Here is a 13,481-nt window from a genome sequence, read left to right as displayed (position 1 = left end):
TTACGTTTTGATAAAGCTTATAGTTCAGGGTAACTAAGTTACCCTGAACTATGGTATATCTGCAGTTATGTTGCTTTATGCTTCGGATTATAGAGAACCCATTGACCACTCTTGCTAAATTTTCTCGCTTCTCTCCAATTTGCCACTATGTGCAGTTATTTTTGTTTTTAACTTTACATACTCTTTTTCCACTTCATAGAAGCCACATGCCTTGCAAGGCCTGAAAGGGACATGTTTAACCAAGACTCTCTCCTAGAAAAAAGCAATTCAGGTATGTTTTCTTTAATGAAGAAAATACTCCTGGATCAGTGCTTCTGTGTTTTTTTTTGGGGGGGTGTTGTGTTAGCTCTGTCTTCTTAACCCCCTAGTTGTGGCAGATGGCCACTCACACTGAGTCAGATTCTGTTGGAGGTTTATTTCCAGTCAGGCAGTTTTCCTCTACATACACTACATACATGGTTAGTACAATGGATTGCTGCAAAGTTAATGACTCGGTGACAGAAAATTCATTTATTTCTTCTTATTATTTTTATAATAAATGTAACATGACTGCAATGTTTAATAACTAGGATCAAGTTGAAACAGTCTCTATGATTGGATTGAACTGATTATGTATTTTGTAATTTTTGTAAAATGCCTTGCAATGATTTTTGTTGTGAACATTGCAGTCTTGCCTTTTCTTTAATTTAACTTGAATGTTTGTGAAAAATTGATTGAGAAGATTATAATTACAACTCTGGTTGTCAGTTTTATGCACAAGCTGCTTTGACAATGTTGCTGTTATTTATTGTGAAACATTTTGCAGCATAACATAAAATGTGATGAAACTTGAGTTTTAGATAATATTTTGTAGCATCATTTGCTTATTAAACATTCACAAAAAGTTATTAAATAACAAGTTAATCTATTTCATGCTGTTTACAAGTGTCATGCACCACTTTTCCAAACAGATTTTTTTTTTTTTTCAAATAAAATATATTAATCTTACTCCAAGTCTTAACTCTAAGAAATCTACTTTTGAAAAGTTTCCTTTAAAGACTGAGATTCTGCTATCCACCAAAGCAGACCTAAAATCTAAGCCACATAGCTCCTTGTTTATTAGATAGCTGGGTTTACATATTTTCACATTCACTTTCATTCTTAAATCTATGTGTGAAAAAGATTCAGCCCAATTTGCTAAAATAGACATTACATGAAATTAAATGTTCTTTTTTTTATCTCTATGAAAATAAAACTACTGTGTGTGTTAATGTAGCATTTTCTGAATGGAATATTTTCATCTTGGTAAAATAATATATTAAAAAAATGTTAGGTCATCCTTATGTTTCTATTCACACAAATACTGTTCACATTCAGCCCTCACTCTTATTTGCCTTTCCATGCCTGGGTTTGGAAATGAATTTTAAATCAAGGTATTTTTTTCCCAGCAAGGTTTAGTTTCCCATCAGAGACAATACGCACTGCATGATTCCTCGGGGCCTTTATCCATTCCTTTGAATGTGCTTCCAAACAGGCCCTCAACTTCCAGCAAACATCATCCCTCCATCTCCCCTCCCTCTCTCTTGCTATGTAAATATTCCATGAGCGGCAGCCCCCGCACTGTGGACCTACAAGAATCTGTTTAGAAAATCTAATCTTTGACAGCAGGTTGGATGAAAGACTAAAACCAAATATAGTACCAGTACAATAAGTTGTATATATTTTCTTTGAGAAACAGGAAGGAGTGAGCAAGCCATCATTTCCACTAACATACGTGTTGATCTCGAGTAATAAACAAGTAGAGAAAAAGCAAGACATTATTTTTTTTCTCACAAATGTAGGTTTTTGGTTTTCAATACCAGCTTGATTTATTCCATACAAAGGGAAATAAAATCATAATAAAAGAAAAAAAATATATCTGGAAATATCCTTTTTATCTACAGTCCTCATATAGTGAAATGCATCCATGTTAATTACGGAGATCATAGGTCACCTATGCAATTATCAGTTCGGAATGTGCATAATAACAAACTATCTTTCCGACAAATCACCTGTCACATTTTAATTTCTCTTTCATAATTTATTTTAGCCTGTGAGGAAGTGTGAACTTCTGTGCTAGGAAATGCCTTGAAGAGAGCTGCTTAATCATTAATAATGAACAAAATACAAGCATGGCATTGGGATGATACTAGTAACTCAAGTGTCTTCTGTAGCCTGTAGTCCTTATCAATCATAAGCCATTGATTAGTCTACGGTAGCTTCACTATTTAACCCTCTCTTATCTCCTCTACTTTTACAAAATAATTCCTAGATCCTAGGTGTTTGTTGAACTAACCTTTACAAGGCTTAGTTGGGTTTATACATAATCCTATCATTTGCAAAAATCTTTCATCCCATTCATCTTTTCTCTCTCACAACTGTAGGTGGAAATCCAACTCTAGTGAGTCTTTTGCAGCTTAAGCACTCATTCAACCAGTAGCTGTTTTGTGAGACGGACTCTGCATTAATACAGACATTCCCCTGAAGCTCAACCGGATGTATTGTGAAATGCTGTGCAGAGAATATTTGAGCATAACAAGCACTATTTTTTTCAGTTCATCCTGTTAGCGCCTTGTTCTTTGTACTTTTCTATCTGAAATATAAAGCCCGAACACAGACCATTGGATTTATCTGGGTTTTGTTGCTCCTTGGACAACACTGAGATACTGCTAATTGGAATTTCTACGATCAAATAATTAGCCTCTCTGGCAGACAATGGAAGATGAATTTCTCATATAATCACTAAATTGAAATGATAAAGTTTCCAGACAACAGCTGTCAAGAGGGCAAACAGAAAATTATACCACACAAACTTTAGCTATTGAATTAGAAGTGAAAGACAAGTTTCTTCTAAAATGTCTACACCTCAGAAGAGAAATATTCTGAATCAAAATGTGATGAAACACAAAAACTTCATTTTAATGAATTAATCAATCCAAATCTGAAATTCACCAGGCTTATTTGTGTTGCAGTGGTAAGTAGGATTACAGTAAATGAAAACAGATGTTTGCAACCAATAAGAAGATAAAAGCTTTTTTGCAAGCTGAGGAGGTAATTCAAATATCTGAATCAAATGTGTTGGTGAAGAGAGACACTAGCTTGGTGTCCTAAAGCATACAGGACACCAAGCTAGGAATGGAGCAGGCCCACCTGTGTAACCGGTTCCAAAAACAACTGACTGGGTGAAGGTTAATCTGTAATTGTCAAATGTAATCACAAGACACCTTTAGAAACAAGATACCGGTAGATGAAAAAAAAGGTTTCACAATTTCACCAAACAAACAGTAAAATACATACAGAGTTAAACAGTAAAATTCAATAAAAATACTAAAAAAGAGAATATTTTTTATACACATTTCTATGGTGCTGGTCATAGGATGTGCATATTTGTAAAAGTAAAACATTCTGCAATTAAAGGCAGCAATCTCAAATAGCTCAATAGGCTCTCAATTTCAGTTGTGATTTGGGAACATTCAGTAAGCTGTATTGTGGGGGCCAGAGTGCTGGTGTGTGGATCACATAGAAGGATCCGAGTTCACATAAGATTGGATCATTAAAAACTTTACAAGCAAGTAATAAAATTTCAGAATCCAGCAGGACAACAACCCCAAACATAGCCTACAGCATGGGTGTCTAAAGTCGGTTCTCAAGGGCCGGGATATCTTGCATGTTGCAGTTCTCTCTTTGGTGGTAGTTAATTTTTGAGAGGGGTCCTTGTCTCTTATAGCATCCATTCTGGTGTTTGGTTTCACTGAGAACTGCCTTTTCCATGCAGTCCCTCTCCAGAGCGGCAGTTCCCAAGCCAAGCTTCCACTTCACAGAGATTGTAAAATAATCATGAATGGTGGGAAAGTGTTTTAAGAATCATTCCTAATAGTTTGGAAATGTCGCGATATTAAATCATGTATGCACACTTTTGATTGGGAACATGCGCTTTCAACAGTCATTCTTTGCGAAGGGAATTTTAGTTTATTTGACTCTAAACATGCCACTTGAATTATTTAATAGCTCGGCTGATTAAAAAAGTAAATGCTCCAACATTATGTTGTTGCTGCCCTAAGAGACGTGAAAACATACTGGAAATGGCACAGGCACAACTCTTATGTAATGTTCTTTAGTAGATGAGCTTTAACCACTGCTCTGGTACAAGATAAGTGGAATGAAAAACCATGTTCCTTCATTACACTAATTGTGATTTTAATTGTAGCATGCCCAATTTGAATTAAGGTTTTAAAGTTTTATTCTGACAAGCATGCATTTTGAAAAGAAGCCTATAGTAACAAATATAGTTTTCAGGACCTCTCAAATATTTTTTCTCACACCTATTGTTCAATGGTGCTTGAATTCGCTGCTAACAATACAGCACACACATGCCTCATTCTACTCCAATAAAAGCAAACATCCTAATTGTTAACTGTCATTTTTAACACTAGAGAGCTCAATCATTTTGCTGAAGCCCACCTTGTCTGAGGAGCAATTGCCTGCATCAACCTGTCCGGGGTAATGAGACTGGCTGAAAACTGCCTGCACCACTGCTTTCCTGCAGCCCAGCTGTCCCCTGTGATATCCATCTCCTGAGTTTGGTCTGGCTTGTCAATCTGAGCTTGAGGTAGGCTCTGCCTCTGCTGATCGCATCTGCTCACATAGCTGCTTTCAGCAATAGGAACGGTCACGGTAAACTGTGTTTGTGTCATCACAACCAGACAGTCCATTTAAATTGCGACACACAGCTTTACAGGGAATTTCCTCCTCTAGCGTTACAAGGATATAAGATGAATGTGCTTATACGGTCTGTTATTCAGGAGGATGGGCTTCATCGATGTATTGTTTGGTTAACTATTTGTTTTAAAAATCTGATGAAAGTTAGATCTTTTCACATGCATCAGCAATAAAATTGCTGGTATTATATTTAATTTTTCTTCAACTTTACTTCTGTTTAATTGTTTCTGCAGTAGGTGACTTTTATTGAATAGGAGTGACAGCTGGTGCAACTCACTCCCTTTCCATTACACATTAGAGCCTGTCACAACCTTTCCATCTCTGCAGTCAAGAAGCTGGAAGAAAGCAGAAATTCTTGGTGCCAAAAAAGTGAAATGCATTTTCTATTACTCTAAAAGTGCACTTTAAAATATTGTTAATATTATGTCAATGAAGATGGTCAGTGAAATCTAGGTTCTGTCGATTTCCACGTCTTCTAAGAGATGTGGAAATGGCCATTTCAATTTGCCATCAAAGCAAATCTCTAATCTCAAAAGTAGGGTGGGATGGACCAGAAGATTAGAATTTATATATTTTTAATTAGATTATGCAGGATATCTATTTCTAATTGTGTATCAAGATTAAACTGTTGCAATAGCCAGATTATATAGAGGATCTATCCTAGAACTATTTTTTTAATATATTTATGTGACTGGCTACCAAATGTCCTCTCTCTAGTTATGTTTATCAAGGTTACAACTCTTTTTCATGCCTATTCAAATTTTAATTCACTGATTCAAGTCAATGTTTATTTATATAGCACACTTACAACAGTCTCAGGTGACCAAAATGTTTTCACATCACATCGCAATGAATGTCATTGCTGATTTTAAAAATATTATTGAATAATTTAATGGCTGAATTTGCTGCAGCAGAATGGAACTAATAAAATTTTTAAGCCATTTATCTTGAAAATTCTTTAGAACTACTGAAGATAGGAATCAGAAAACATACTGACTGGTTTTGAAAGTAGATATTAACTAGACAAAATGCATTTCCTGCAAGAAAATGGTATGAATGTTTTTGATGAAAATTGCAGAAGAATTTGAAGTTAAGAAATGGGCAAAATGCACGTAGAAAAAGAAGCATGGAAACATTCAGTCAATGCAAAAATTTCTAAGGAATTGCTGTAGAATATTGCTTTCAAACCATTACTGTAAGGTTTGAAAGGTGATAAGGTAAAATGAACTAAAAAGCTAAAGTTAGCTGAAATACGAATGGTAGCATGTAGGCTATCACTAACAAGTTGGCCTAAATTCCCCATGTAGTGAAACAACTCTATGTACAATCTAAAATGAGCTGATAGGTAAAACTACCTAATAAACTAATAATAGCATCAGCTTAGCACTAGCATTTTGACCGACAATGACAAACTCCATTCAGAGTGAAAAAAAAACACACAAAAAAACATGTAAAGGCTAAAACTAGCTGATAACTAAAACCAGCTAAAAACTAATAATTGCATCAGCTGGCTTGTTGACATACAATAACAGTGTATTATTGTTGATTTCCATCTGTACAGTAGAATTTAATTTATCAAAGAGGTGAGACAGAGTCTTAATAATTAATCAAAGAAACCCACCCTTGTCACTGATGATCAAAAGCACAACCATTCAGATGCACAATGTCTACTAGCAGATATGCACACTTCAATTCAGCCATACACAGTCTATAAAGAGTTTGTTTATGTGCCTTCTGATAAGTACTTTTCCTTGAACCTAAATAAAGAACCACAGACAACGTATATATGAATTTTATGATAAAGCTTTTGCAAAAGGAGAATTCTCCGGAACAGCTTCTCCAAGCCGTTCAGAAAGAGTTCTGATCTCCTTTCACGCAAACCCCTGTTTTATTGTCAAAGAAAAACAGCCAAGGGGCAGTTAGTAAAAACAACAGAGGTCGTAAAACATGTAACCTAAACAACCAGCAACCCATTTCCAGGTGTGATAACTAATCTGCGATCTGAGCCCGGTTCAAATCTCGGTCAAGCTGTTAACAAAACAAAATACGACTGCTCACAGACAGTTTAGAGGGCTTTCTGGTTGATAAGAATTTAGGGTCTGAGAACACAGAATTAACAGGCAAGCCTGACCTCCAGGTCAGAAGATAAACAGAACACTTTAAACAGACTGAATTTGAACTAAAGTAATAACAAAATGATAATACCAAAATTCTCTAACACCTTCAATGCTGGCAGTTTTTGAAATCAAGGTTTCTTCAAATGGTTTCTTCAGGTATGAGTTCTGTTGTGTAATGATTAGCAATCTGACCTTTGAATTTTTCTTCTAAAAACATTATTGACGTTAATAGGTTTATGTCTAGTACAAAATTATGCTTTAAAGTAAAAAAAATAAATAAATAAATTGTCTTTGAAAATAGTAATAATTTCATAATGTAGAATAATAATCCAGAAAGAAAATGTATGGATTGACCTAGTATTGAAGAAAGAGCATCCAGAAGTTGTTAATTCTTTAACAACAGTCAGTCATAAAAAAAAAAAGAAAAAAAGAATGACTGTAAAGCTCTGAGTATTATTTGTCAGGAGAACCTGGGTTATTATACCAATGATGATGAATGGCTTAAAATATTGTCAGATAATGGGAAACATATTAAAGAGCCAAGGAGAAATGTATTCATTATTAAATGCAAAGATTTTATTTTACTCCTTTATAGAATGGGTTAACTAACCAATAACGCTGGAAATGTCATTCAGAATTTGGAAACTTTTTACATGCAATTTAGGAATATGTTTTCCCATTTTGAAAAGGAGAATCAAGACACACAAAAGTGGCAGAGCATGGAAATGCCCATATCACCAAGACGATGCTTATGGAGAGAACAGACAGAATAACTTAGTATATCAATCAAAACATAAAAACACAGCAATGTTGGTCAGAGAGAGTCTCAGATTACGGAACATGATTCTTCTTTATTTTTATTTAACCTTTATTTTACCAGGGAGGTTGGCTAAGAACAAATTCCTTATTTACAGCAGTGACCTGACCGAGCCAAATGTTGATAAAGAATTTTTTTAAGTATCATGATTCTGCTTTTTTTATTGACCTTGAAATGTGCTAAGTGTTTCTTGCTATCTGTTCTGCATTTCATTGTGGTAAACAAACAAATTAAAAACAAAACTAAACATGCTGTAGTACAATACTTAAAGATGGGAAGGTAACTTGAATTGAGAGGCACAAATGTCTGTTTATTCAAAAAGGCCCATCAAAAATGTCAATTGAGTTATTTAATACTTACAAAGTCACCAGGACATTCCAAGGAAGCTTGCAGAGTTAAGGCCACCTGTGGTGTCCTGCACATGTGCATTAATGGGAAACTACCTCACACACACCCCGGTGAGTAGTGGGGTATATTAATGGGGTAATCTCTTGAGTACATCTCTAAGGGATCTGGAGAGTAACACCACTAACAAGTCCTATCCTTTCCTCTGGGGGCCTTTGCAGGTGTGCTAATAGGATATCAGGGCTTTCGAAATAATTTATTTTGCATAGGAAGACCAGAAGAGGTGAATTTCAGAGGCATCTTAATTTAATGGCAAGTCATCTTCTCCATTTCTCAGCTCTCCAGTCATCCAGACAACCTGCTACACATTTACTCCAGCCAGGTCGCCAGCATGGGGATGACCCATCAGTCTGCCATGCGTTACACAAGCCAATCTGTTGGGATGATAAATGATAAGCAGGAGCTCAGTGCTGTTGGATCTGTCAGAAAAAATCTTGGATGGGAGGGATGATGGGGTTACCACACCAAAGCATAGTGTGGGCTCACAGCGGGTACAGACCACAGGACCCAGTGCCACCAATTAATGTTTGTCTTACTGCACCCTGGATATCAAGAGAGTGCTGCACACCATGCAAGCATAGCGCTGCCCCTGCAAATAACAGCCGAGCAAATGTGCTTTACTCCAGGGAACGAGAGAAAAGATGCAAGGTATTATGTGAATATCAAACAACCAACAGCGACAATTAGTCTGGAGTTCCTTTGGGGATGGGGGAAAAGAACTTTGAACACGCAAAAGAGAAAAACAGCTTTAACCCCCTTTTTTTTTCTTTTTACAAATTTTATTTGTACTCTACAAGAGACTCCTCTAATGACAGGAGACCTTTAAAAAAAAACCAAATCTAAATAATTGATCTCACTACTTCCTCCATACTCACATGCGTCACCATGTCAAGAAAGACATGACAAAAACACTTTAATAGGGCACTGATCTGAGCATGATAAACCTCAAAGTCAGATAGAGAGGAAGCCTTTTACCTCCCCCTCTCCACCAAGCATGCTGTTCTTTCTGCCCTCTGCCATGTCTGCATCTCAATAGCAGCTCTGTGTAAATATCAACCATCTGGGAAACCCTTAGACAGCAGAGGGTGCCAAAGCTTTTCCATTTCAGTGCATTTCACAGGCACACAGAATCCTGCTACCTTTAAAGATCCAGTTTTAGATGCAACATTTTGTTTCTGTCACATTTAGCAATGTCCAACATCTCAATCATACCAGTTGAAGACAGTAAACAAAGGGAAGGGGGTTTCATGTAAATACTAAAACCTGCTCCTGCCTGTTGGACAAATGGTAAGAACAACATTATGTAATACCTGTGAGCTGTGATCAATCTTTTTTTTTTCTATCTTGACTGCTGCAAAGTTATAGGTGCATCCTTAAAATGTCTTCAGAATGTTAATTTTACTTCCGCAACTGATCAAAAAACAAAATTCATTATATAGATTCATGTAATAGTGATGTAATTCAAGTGTGTATTTGTGTTCATTTTGATCATTCTAGTTTATGGCTAATGAAAACTCAAAACTAGTTTAGCAGAAAACACTTAAAACAAGCAAAACATATCTGTAACACAAGGAAGACTGCTGACCTAATCGAGTAGCAAGGAGGGGAAACCACAGAAGATCATCACTTAAAAAGCTGATTATTTACAGAGTGCTATATACCAAGCAAATTTGTATAAAGTTGAGTGGAAGAATAAAGTGTGGTCACAAGAAAAGTGGAGAGAGACAGACTCACATTGTCTTTGTAAACAACCATCACCTACTATTGAGTAGAGACGTGCCAACCTGAACAAGGTGGCCATTAATGTTAATTCAATATTTGGAAGACTGAATGGCTTTGCTCACATCTTTGGCAGTCATTGACCAATAGGTGCACTATAATTTTAAAATTGCGCTGAAAATTAGTGTCGCTATTCACATCTTCTCCTTCTTTTCTTTTGGCCCTGTTGAAATTCAACCAGACAAAACAAGCTCAATGGGGGAAATCCCAGACGGAACAGTGAAGGGAGATGAAAAAGAGCAGAACTGTATAAGAAAGCAATTATCGGGATATAACTAAACAATAAAAGCTACCTTAAGACATCAGGCTGAGTGCCTCCATGTCAGACTGCATCATTGCTGTAATTCAATCAGAATTTATGCAAAAGAAGACTCGACCAAGTGCAGCATCCATCCAGTGTACAATATGTTGACATACTTTTCACAAGACCCACATTTCCATGTTAAAAATCACTTTTTAGAGTTAGTTAGTATTATAGTTTTCCTAATTTTTGGGTTGATTTAAATTGTTAGGCTTAATAATCAAAATAAATAGCAATAACTGCCTAGAAACACATCACTTGGTTTGGAATGAATCTACTTGTGAGTTTCAGTTTTAGAATTGAATTACAGGATGAAGTTAGCAACTCAATGAAAGGCAAATTTACTACAATCCATTCTGAATATATGATCTTTGCATATCACTAAAAAATCAAAAAGATCTGTGTTGAAGTCACTGTGTGAAATACTTTTGTTCCTGAAATTGGGGATATGCTCCAACAAGATCCAAGTCACCACTCTAAGTGATAACTTCATAGCATGTAAATCTAATGGAGGAGTGATTTCCAAACCAATCACAGTTCTAGGAAACCGTGAGAGGATGTGAAAGAATAACTACTGTCAAGAAAAGAGAATAGGGTTATAACAATCTGCTACATTTTCTCTCACCTAAACATTGCAGGAAGCTAATTGTTTGTTTTGAGGCCATCACAGACCCATAGTGTGTCTGCATCTGCTCACATCTCATTTGTTTTCACAGTACCACAGCTTAGGTGAGTAACATTATCTCCTGGTGGTGCAGCCCATCATTCCAGGCACCCACTCGCTGAGCTGTCTGTAAGTTAATTCTGTCTGCTAAAAATGAGCATCTGTCTGACATTTAAACCACAGGGAGCCCTTGATATGTTGGCAGCCGGAATAAAGAGCATGCACCGTGAAAGTATAGAGAGAGATATGTAGCAGCATAATCTGAAGATTGTCTCCAAAATCTTTAGCTTCGAGTGCCAAATGAGCTTGCGAAGCAGAAGGCTGGCCAGTGCTTCAAGTGACAGATGCCTGATATGTTTGGCATGGATTAGCTAAAAGCTTATTTCCGCACTTTTTCTGTCACTGCGGAGCTTAGGTTTCTCAGACAATGCGCCGTTTTTCCAAACTATGCGTAGGCTGTGAATCGGCCAAGTAGCAGAGCTTTTGCTTTTGAACAGCCAACATTTTAATGCAGATGGAATCTGTATTACTGTGGGATACTAAATAAATTTACCATGTTGTTTTTATGTTATTCCTGTAAATAACGCAGAAATAGTTGATATCTGTAATTGACACTCACTATCTTCTGCTGGTTTCACTCGCTACGAAGAGCAATAGATGAGCAATCTAAACACTCAAACAACCACTCGGTAAACACTAATGTAAAATGTACAAATTTGACATAAATCTTTTTCAAAGCAAATTTAAACATGCATATATTAAACGTCAAGCACTTATGCAAAATAAAAAGCTCCATCCACCTCACATAATGTTCCATCCAGTATCGCCCACAGTGATGGCCAGTCAAATTGGATTAAGCTGAGGTGGCTCAGGGCTTCTCTGCAGCTGCTGCTGTTTGATATGGGGTTTAGGTGTGCTGCAAGTGTTAACTTGGCTAGACTTAAAAGACCTACAGAGATACATTAATATTTTATTTAAACCACAGACTATGATGCTAATGACTCATTGGTTGTCCAAATAAAAGACAAAAAAAAGTGTTATCATAGATAACAATTACTTTAACTTAAAATCACTTTTCAGGGTGTTACTTCTCAACCTTGATTAAATTATTTTAAGCTTTTATTCATCCTTCTATGTTTTTCATCATAAGTACAGACGAAGTTTTAAAAAATTAAAATGTACCACATGAACATTCAGGCATTTTTATATACATTTCTTCATCCATTCAATGTCTAAATCTTGTACTGCAGCTTATAGAATTCTCTCATGATATTAGAAACACAAAACGTCACCCCAGGAAAAGATCTTCATTGTTATGGGGATCATGTTATGCTTAGCCTTTATTCTGTTAAAACGCACAAGCCAAGTGACCACATGGCCAAGAATTTATGGCAGTGCCAAAGTGCCTCTGGATACATCACAGGTAACTCCCAGAAACAGCTTTTACGAAACAAACAGCAGCATTGATCAACTGCGTTGGGCCTTCAAATGATCTGTACCAGTCAACCTGGCAAATCGGTCATGTCCTATTCAAATAAATTTCCAACAGCACATAATGTACGTCTTCTGAAATGTTATTTTGTTGTTTGCTTTGCAAATCCATATAATATTTCAAAAAGCTCATGTGTTTTAAACACTAAACTTAACATTAGTTTTGCACTATGGTTTTAAATCATTAAATTTAGAATTTAGCTTTCTGCATCACATAGCGTTACAGACATGAGCAAGATTATATCTAATTAGCATCATAAAACATTTCAGTTTGTACAGTTTTCCTGTCAATTTTTCCATAAAGGCCAGATTTGTAGAGTGCCATGATTGCCATGTCAAAAAAATTATTAATATAGTAGGGTGAGAGCCACTATTTGACATTAAATAAGGTTGAAAAAAAAAATAAAAAAAATGACCTATTGCTTAAAATAAAAAAGTTTACAAATATATTTATAGATTTTATTGTTGAGTTGGAGAGACTTGCTGATCACCCAATGCTCTGCCCCTCACAACCATTTCTAGCTGTGGTGAGTGACATCATGGATAAAGGTGGCAGAAGAAATTTCTCTCCTAAGGGTGAACCAGGATGCAAGGGACTCAGAGCAGCCACATTGCTCCTCCATATTCGAAAAGTGTCCATTGATGTGTTTTGAGGATGTGCCAAGCATGCCACCCACATGTATGCCAAGTGCGGTGTTTGGAGCAGTTCCAAAAGGGACATAACCTGTGGGCAATATAATAACACAAGAGAATTTGAGCCTTTGACTATGATGGGAAAGTCTTGGTTTCTTCTAAGGAAAACTGAAAAAGAGGCCTGGAAGAAGGAATGCATTGAAACCTCTGCTTGGGTCTCTTACCGTTAGGAATTATTAAAGACACAATCTAATCTAATAGGTGGATGAATGTTTGCATATATATATACATGTCTAATATGTATACATGTAAGACAGGAACTTGTTTCCCAGTTGTTACTCCTGACAGCAGTAGGTCCTGTGTACAGTGGAGCACAAATTATGACTACTGTTAGACCTCTGATCACAATGCTTGATTAATGTTAGCTGAGATTGAGAAAGTTGGATTGCATTCATAATTTAATTTCAGAGATGCAGTTGGTCAGAGCAGAGTGAATTACCACAGTGATGGATTTTGGTGCAGATGCAGAGTAAGAAT

The sequence above is a fragment of the Gambusia affinis genome, linkage group LG13, assembly GCF_019740435.1.
Source record: "Gambusia affinis linkage group LG13, SWU_Gaff_1.0, whole genome shotgun sequence".
NCBI classification, from domain to species: domain Eukaryota; kingdom Metazoa; phylum Chordata; class Actinopteri; order Cyprinodontiformes; family Poeciliidae; genus Gambusia; species Gambusia affinis.
The sequence above is the reverse complement of the archived record's forward strand: the minus strand, read 5'-3'. Positions refer to the sequence as shown.